Genomic DNA, 9,413 nt, shown 5'->3' with positions numbered 1-9,413 from the left:
GATAAGGATGGCAGAATCTACAGTGTAGGAAGTTGGGAATACATTCAAGTAGCACAGTTATTCTTGTTTGACTGACTGCTTCTTCGCCTTCAATTGTTTTGTGTTTTCAGTCATGTCTAAATTCTCCTATCATTCTTTCTCTGCTCTCCACACCTCTCCCTTCGTTGTCTGCTAGCTTTCTCCCATTCTTTTTTAAACCTTTCAAGTTCAGACATCCTTGTGCTCCACATCATATAGCTTTGCTTTTTCTTCATTTTCCATATTTTTCATAACTTACAGGATAAGATTTCATTATTATCTTCCTATTTTTGTAGTTTAACCATTTGCAGTCTTGTCTGACTCTTTGTGACCCCTTTGTGAGATTATCTTGGCAAAGATACCAGAGTGACTTGCCATTCCTCTGTTTCTTTGGTTTATAGTAGATAAAGAAAAGACTCCAATGAGTTGGAATTCACTTACAATTTTTGCCTCTTTCCTTCCTTTTTCTTTCTTCCCCCTTTCTCTCCCTTCTTTGCTTCCTTCCTTTTTTTTTCCCAATAAAATTAAATAACTGAATAGAGTAACCAAATGTTCTATTTCTTACATTTATCAGTATAATGAGAAAGATTGGGAAACCTCTCCATCAGGATGTTGATTCCTCCACTCAACATGATGTGATCAAGGATTTTGGGCCTTTAATGCATGCAGGTATTTGCCAGTGAACTACATGAGCTCTCTTGTTAAACATGCTCCCTTCTTAAAAGGATACAGGTAACTCCTTTAATTGTTCCATAGGTGGGGGACAATTGAGTCAGGGAGACTCATCTTCCTGAGTTCAAATTTGTCCTCAGAAACTTACTAGCTGTGTCACCCTAGGTAAGGCACTTAACCCTGTTTTGCCTCAGTTACCTTATCTGTAAAATGAGTGAGAGAAGGAAATGTCAAACTTTTTTGATGTCTTTGCCAAGAAATTCCTCAATGAAGTCACAAAGGGTCACACATGACTGAAAAAATGACTCAACAACAATAGCAGCCACCTTCTGATGATTGGTTGACTGAGCCTGGAGTCTCAGACCTTTTGTGGTCAATAAAAATGAAAGGGGGGAAACAATCTTTTATCCTCTCCCCTTTTTCTTTTTCACCAATTTTCCTGCGGACAGAGCACCAACCCTGGAATCAGGAAGACCTGAATTCAAATCTAGTCCCAGATATTTGACACTTACTAGCTGTATGACCCTAGGAAAGTCACTTAATCTTGATTTCCTCACATCCAGTGCCATCTTCAATCATCCTAATTTATATCTGACCACTGGAACCTCCTTTCTGGAGGAGAAAATGAGCCTGGTGAATTTGCACAATACCCCCTCACTCAAATTCAATTCACTTGCTTGTCATGGCATCAGCTCCCTGATGTCATAGTCTTCTTTGAGAATGAAAAACAAACAACAAATAGTTGAGGAAACTGAAGCAAACAGGTTTAAGTAACTAGGCCAGGATCACAAAACTCAAAAGTATCTGAGAACAAATTTGAATTCAGGTGTTTATGACTCCAGACCTGGCACTCTTATCTACTGTGCTCCCTAGCTGTCCCTATATTCATATACCATAGTTTACTTAGCCACTTCTGAATTCTAGAGAACATTTTTGTTTTTACCTATTTGTTATCACAATAATGCTAGTTTTTTTGTGGTAGCAAAGAATTGTTAACAAAGTAGGTGCCCACTGATTCAGGAATGACTAATTTTTGTACATGAATATAACAGATTACTACAAAATACTCAAAAATGAAAATGAAGAACTAGAAGAAACAAAAGACATTGTTAGTAAAAGTGAGGGTTGATTGTCAGTCAATCAAGTCACTCACATGAACTTCACTTAAAGTAACTAACAAGATGCTTTGCTCTGGAACCTTTTATAGGTGTGAATAAAGCCCAGTCATTTTAACTAAGTCAACTAGTCAATGGAAGGTTTTAGTCTAGGGACAAACATGCCTCAATAAATTTAGAAGTCCTTGAAAACCATTGGATGAAACTGAGTGACTTTGCACAGCAAGCAAAATCAGCTTTGATGAGGATGCTTGTTCAAACCATTTGTGTTTTCTATACAATAGTGAGGACCATCTTCAGTAGTTCTGAACCATATCTGGCCACTGGGCCCAGATGATTCCAGAGGAGAAAATGAGGCTGATGACTTAGCACAGCACCCCCCTCACTTAAATCCAATTCCTGTACTTGTCATGGTATCACCTCCCTAAAGTCCTGATCTTCTTCAAGAACGAAGGACAAACAACAACAACCGCAACACATTAAGGAATGCATTAGAAGGAAGCATGTACTCTATCTTAGAATTCCTTCTAATGTATTTCTAAATGTATAAAGAAGTCATACTAATTTGAGAAAATCCATAAATCAGAGAGAAGCATGGTGTAGAACACATTTGAATAAGGACAAATGAAGCAAAGAATTACAACAGTATTATCATGGCAGACTATTAATGACAACATGGAGAAAAGGAAGAAAGGGTCAAGATGTGTGATTGTTTTGTGATTTTGATGAGGTTCGGATTCGTTCCTGCAAATGATGCTCTCACTCAGTTAAAAATGAAAGTATTTTAATTATACAATACAAGGAATAGATTGCTTACAGTAGCATCCAATACAGCAGATAATACATAAAAGACAAAGGATTATTAATACTATAATCAAAATAGAAGAGAAAGATAAAGAAAACATCACCAATTCAGGGAGCACCAACTCTCGAGATGTCAGGTCAGGGAATCCCAGTTTTCATCGACCCTTGAGGTCCGAATTAGGAGAACACATTCATACCCCAGGCAGGACGTCTCCTCCGTGGGTGAGATTCCAATGAGGAGAAGGGGCTTACAACTTTTATACCTTTGAGGACAAAGAAGGCTCAGAGCCATCTAAGTTGAATGGGATCCAATTCCCTTTTGGCTTCAGGTATAGATTGAATCAATATGTTATTTTTTAAGGAAATGCCATTATGGGGCTATAAGGTTTATTTTTATTAAATATCAGTATTGGGAGAATAGCCAGTTCCTCCCAATCCTGTTTTGTCTTTCCCAGGGATGGCTAGTTCCTGGGATGTCAGAAATACAGCCAAATCACATAAGGCATACTCCAAATGGTAAGTTCATATACCGGTCATTGCCTCAATTATGACCTTCATACATATTGAAGAGGCCTTACACTAATAATTTGGTAATTATTAATTAGGAATTAAGAATTATCAATTCAGTGATATAATAGTCAAAGAGAACTTCAAATAGCTTTACATCTATCAGTATAATTTATTTTGCCAGAAGCAGAGCAGCTGATCAACTCAAGACTTACCTTAATGTTAATTGAAGGGATACCCATCAATTGGGAAATGGCTGAATAAGTCATGGTATATGAATGTTATGGAGTCCTCTTGTTCCATAAAAAAAATCACAAGTGAGTGGAGTTTAGAGAAACATGGAGAGACTTGCATGAACTGATGCAGAGTGAAGTGAGCAAAAGCAAGAGAACATAGGACAGGTTAACAACATTGTGAGATAACCAACTATGATGGATGTAGCTCTTTTTAGCAGTTCAGTGATCTAGGACAACCCTGAGAGACCTGCTATGGGTAATGCCATCCACATCCAGAGGGGAAAAAACTATAGTCTGAATGGAGAGCAAAGCATATCATGTTCACTTTTTTTTATTTAAAGATTTTATTTATTTTGAGTTTTACAATTTTTCCCCTAATCTTACTTCCCTCCCCCCACCCCCACATAAGGCAATTTGTCAGTCTTTACATTGTTTCCATGGCATACATTGATCCAAATTGAGTGTGATAAGAGAGGAATCACATCCTTAAGGAAGAAACATAGAATATAAGAGATAGCAAGATCAGACAATAAGATAATCAGTTTTTTTCCCCCTAAATTAAAGGTAATAGTCCTTGGTCTTTGTTCAGACTGCACAGTTGTTTCTCTGGATACAGATGGTGTTCTCCATTGCAGACAGCCCCAAATTGTCCTTGATTGTTGCACTGATGGAATGAGCGAGTCCATCAAGGTTGATCATAGCCCCCATGTTGCTGTTGGGGTGTACAGTGTTTTTCTGGTTCTGCTCATCTCACTCAGCATCAGTTCATGCAAATCCCTCCAGGCTTCCCTGAATTACCATCCCTCCTGGTTTCTAATAGAACAATAGTGTTCCATGACATACATATACCACAATTTGCTAAGCCATTCCCCAATTGAAGGACATTTACTTAATTTCCAATTCTTTGCCACCACAAACAGGGCTGCTAAGAATATTTTTGTATAAGTGATGTTTTTATCCTTTTTCATCATCTCTTCAGGGTATAGACCCAGTAGTGGTATTGCTGGCTCAAAGAGTATGCATATTTTTGCTGCCCTTTGGGCATAGTTCCAAATTTCTCCCCAGAAAGGTTGGATGAGTTCACAGCTTATATTTACTTTTTTTTAACTTCTTTTATGTTTTTCTTTTCTCTCTCACATTTTTTCTTTCCCCTTAGTTCTGATTCTTTCACAGCATAATTAATATGTAAATATGTTAAATAGGAATTTACATCTACAATTTTTACCAAACTGTTTGCCATCATGGGGAGAAGGAATGGAAGGAAGGGTGGTAGAAAAATGTGGAACTCATAAATTTGCAAATGGATGAATATTGAAAAAAGTTACCATTTTGTGTAATTGGAAACATATCGTAAAATTTCAACTAAAATGAAAAACTTAAAAAGACTTACCTTAATAAAAATGTCATTCTTTAAAAAATGAAAGAATAAGGGAGGTATATGCTGGTTGCTACTCTGACAAAGAGGGAATCCATTGCCAAAATAGAAATGAGGAATTCCTTAGAAGCAAGTACCACCATATCTTAGAATTCATGATAAAGGAGGAAGGAATCAGAAAATCATAGCATTTTAAAGTTGAAAGGAAGTTCAGTAATGATTTTGTTCAAATAAAGTTGATGAATTTCACTTAGAGAGAATCTACCTCCTTCTCAGGATCAAGTATGCTTTTGGACTATTCTAATTGTTAAGAAATTTCCCCCAATCCCACCCCTTCCATAGTAGAGGATTGGAATATATTTTGCCCAGCTCATCTATATCAACCAAGCCTATAGGTTTGTTCTCAGATTTTGGAAGTTAAGTCACAGAAATGTCTCTCTCTCTCTCTCTCTCTCTCTCTCTCTCTCTCTCTCTCTCTCTGTGTGTGTGTGTGTGTGTGTGTGTAAACAAAGGAGGCATATAGGGATAAAATGCTTTGTCTGCCTATGACCATACTTTGTGTCTTCTCAGCACTTAAAATGCATATGGCAGAGATATTAACCATAATGGGAAGATGTTTCTGTGACTCAAGCCCCTAAGCAAGGGTGGCTCTAGAAGCAGTTGCTGCTATGAATTTTTAATGAATGAAGGTAAATATCAATACAAGAATAATTATACCTGTATTATATAAGTATTTCTAAGAGTACAGTAAGTAGTTGGGTAAGGTATATATAGTAATTTGGAAATATTAAGAAAGTAGTTGTCTATTCCATAGTTTACTCAAAGAGATCTAGAAATGTACCTTTGCACCAGATTGTAATCTGCTTCTATAGAGCATCAATTCAATTCAATTCCTTATTTTTCCCATCAGATCAAGCAGAACAAATCTAGATTCTTTTTTTTTCCCCCCATATGATAGTCATTGCATACTTGAAGGCATCTTCCATCCAGGATTCCTGAACATTCCTTTGAAATGCTCCAATTTATCAATTTACTTGCTAAAGTATCATACCCAAAGGCATATATGATCTGATGAGAACAAACTATAGTGAGACATTCCATCCTTCCCTCTGGAGACAGTGCTTCTCTTCTTAACTTTGTGAGCTTGAAAAAGTCACTTAATATCTCTAAGGTAGTTCTTCATTTGTAAAATGTGGATAATAATTATACCTCTGTCACAGGCTTAATGTGAGGATCAAATGAGATAATGTATAAAGAGCTTCTGAAACCTTTGAAATGATAAAATTAAGTAAGAAGAATAAAAAGAACCATTTATCTACTAACAACAATAACAATGATTTTGGAAAATCGTGGGGAGCAGAGGAATGATGGAAGCCATCATTCTGCTGAGTTCTTCACCCCTTCTAATACCCCTTCACACCCCCTCTAATATAACCTACAGAATGTGTCAAACCAAATTTGGGCAGGAGAGCCAAAAGTCATGGTGAATCATTTTTTCAGGTCAGCTTAGGAAAACAGTAAGAGAGTGTTACGTTCCTGTTAGACTAGCCGCTCAGAAAGTGTTCCTGTTGGTTAGCTTATCCTTAACCAGCTGGATGTTGAAGGGGCGGGAGACAAGGGGTACAAGTTCTCCAAGTTCTCCATTTATTAAACCAAATACAAGTGCTTAAATAGCCTCCCCAGTCCCTGGTCCAATGCTACTCCCATGGCACTCTTCAATCAACCAGTAAAATAGTGTTAGGGTGCTTGAGGATAGCGGGTAATGAAAGTTTACAGTACTCCCACACACAACAGTCCCTTACATATCCCCCTTTTTGTTTTTTTTTAAGCAAAATTCCTTAATTCAATTACATAATGAATGCATGACTCTATAGATTTATCCTAGAAGGGGGTCATGATTTGTGATATTTCCCTTACCATAAATGTGTGATGATAGATGAGACAAAGATTACAAACTTTTCTTTTGCCAACAAAAGACCTTTCAAAGCAATTAAATTCAAACTAAAAAGGAGTAACAATTTAACTCAGGTAACTGTAACTACTTCAGATCTGAATTACACACATATGCAGGAGTTCAGACACTAACACAAACAACTCTCTTGTATCACATTTACCAAGCTGAGTTTGATACCTTGGCCAGTACTGGGTCTCAGAATATAGAAACATTTTCCCCCCCTCCAGGCCAGTAGAGAGATGTGAAAATGTCCTATTGATGTTTAAATACATATATACACATATAACACGCCAAAATATTAGCCATAAGCACAGGCTTCAGTCAAAAGATGAAATCTGAATTTCCCAGTCCCAGAAAAAAGTCTTTGTCTCCTTTTTTCTTAGCTAATTGACTACAAAGCTTCCCAATCAATAGCCTGTTGCCCAACCCATCCCCCCTCCCCAAAGCAGGAAGAAGTCATGGGGGTCCCTTGATTTCTAAAATAAGCTTTTTGAGACATAGGATTGAGTTTCAAAGTTCCAAAAAGGAAGATTTCCCTTCTTCCTTCCCCCTTCCCTCTGCAGAGGGTGGGGGCAGCAGAGAGTGATAGAGAGCATTTGAAATTACTTGAGTTGTTAACAACAGTACAATTTGGAGTTGTTGCATTTTCTGAACAGTAGCCAGCACCATTACAAACTGTCCAATAGCATGTGACATTTTTGTTCCCAACACAATAAGTGCAGTTAGTATGTATTTCATGGCTTTCTGGTGCTGGAGTAAGGGTCCTGGCATGCTTGGTTGTGGACTGAAGAGTGGAATTTGTTGTGGCTTTGGGAGTAGAATTCATTGTAGGCATCAGGATCTGTGTCAGAGTCTGAGGCACTAACGAGAAGTCTCTAAAGTTGGTCATAGGTTTAGGGGTTTGGGTCCCGCTTAGCACACATAGCTCAGGCAGGCTGGCAGCTGCAGCCAAAAGGAATGGCCAGCAGGTCCCCAGCATCCTATTCATGGTGCTGGTGCCCCTGTGGTGGACTGCTGCTGAAGAAGAAGCTCAGTCCCCTGCAGCATTGCTTTGAAGACTCCACTTCCTGCAGGTTCCTCAATGCTGAATACTTATTTGTTTCTTCTTACTTTTGCTTTCTTTCACACCTCCTTGTTGCAACTTAAAATCAGCCCCCTGGTAACAATCAACTTGTTACCTCTCAGAAGTCTTCTGCTCCTGGATGTCACCTGGAATTTCTCTTACTTGTATCTGCTGGTCCTTATCCTGGCCTCCACTCCACCTTTGTGTCCCTGTTCAGGAGCCATTTGTTATGTTCCTGTTAGCCTAGCTGCTCAGAAAGTGTTAGGTTCCTGCTGACTAGCCTCTCCTTACCCAGCTGAATGTTGAAGGGGTAGGAGACAAGGGAGACAAGTTCTCCATTTATTAAACCAAATACAGGTGCTTAAATATCCTCCCCAGTTCCTGGTCCACTCTCACTCTCATGGTACTCTTCAATCAACCAATAAAATAGTGTTCCTGTACTCAAGGACACCAGGTGATGAAAGCTCCCACACACACAACAGTCCCTTACAAGAGAAGAGTATAGACACTGGGGCAGGGGCATCTCAAAAAAGAGGTCCAAAGGGACTCCTATAATATCACTATGAGAAGGAATTGGTGTCACTTATAAGTCCTATTGCCCATTAATCAGTTCTGGCTTTAGGGCAGAAAGAGAGAGAGAGAGAGAGAGAGAGAGAGAGAGAGAGAGAGAGAGAGAGAAAGTACAAGGAAGTAAGTACCTTACCACTCTGGTAAAGACAAGAGAGTGAAGACCAAGAAGGTGAGTGACCATGTCATGGTCATGGAGAGAATGCAATCATAAAAAAGTTGTCATGATGATAATGAAGCTCAAGGCACAAATTCAGAAGAAAACTTGAAAAGAAGAAAGAAGTCCCAAAAATCAAAGGAGAGAATAAAGCTAAAAGTAAAACAAACATTGAACTAATAAATAAAAGAGCTGGATTTATGAGGGGGTGAGGAAGGGGATGAAATAAACCATTGGATAATTTGATTTTTTTTAAAAGAAGAAAACCAAGTTACCAGTATCAAAAATGAAAAGGGTAAAAGCATAATCAAGAAAATACACTTAAAGAAATTATTTTGCCCAACTATATTCCAATAAAACTGACAATCCAAATGAAATGGATGGATTTTTTTGAAGATGGTAGATTAGAGGCAGCAACTGAGTCTTTCTCTCCTAACATTCCTCTCCAGAGAACTTTCAAATAATTCCTCAAGTTGAATTTTGGAGCATCATAGTCAACGAAAGATCAGGACAAAGTATTTTTCTAGCCTAATATAATTTAGGAGGTGAGCAGGGAAGATTGGTGACACCTGAGTGGATGCCTGTCCAGAGAATAGCAGCAGTACCAGCAGTGGCCTTGAAGGCAACCATGACAGTAGCTGTCAGCCCAGGAATGGTAGGGGAGATGGAGAATGAGGAAAATTATCTCACATAAAAGAGATGTGCAAGGAAAAAGCTTTTATAGTGGAGAAAATGGGAGGTAATGCTTGCATCTCATTCTCATCTGAACTGGTACAAGGAGGGAAGACTATAGAAACAGAGATAGAGATAGAGACAGAGACAGAGACAGAGATAGATAGAGATGGGGATATATATATATATATGTATATGTATATATGTATACACATACATACATATATAGTTTCTCTTACCCAAAAGAGAAATAGGAGGGGAAAAGAAGAGGGC

The sequence above is a fragment of the Macrotis lagotis genome, chromosome 7, assembly GCF_037893015.1.
Source record: "Macrotis lagotis isolate mMagLag1 chromosome 7, bilby.v1.9.chrom.fasta, whole genome shotgun sequence".
Classification (NCBI taxonomy): domain Eukaryota; kingdom Metazoa; phylum Chordata; class Mammalia; order Peramelemorphia; family Peramelidae; genus Macrotis; species Macrotis lagotis.
This window is presented reverse-complemented; position numbering follows the sequence as displayed.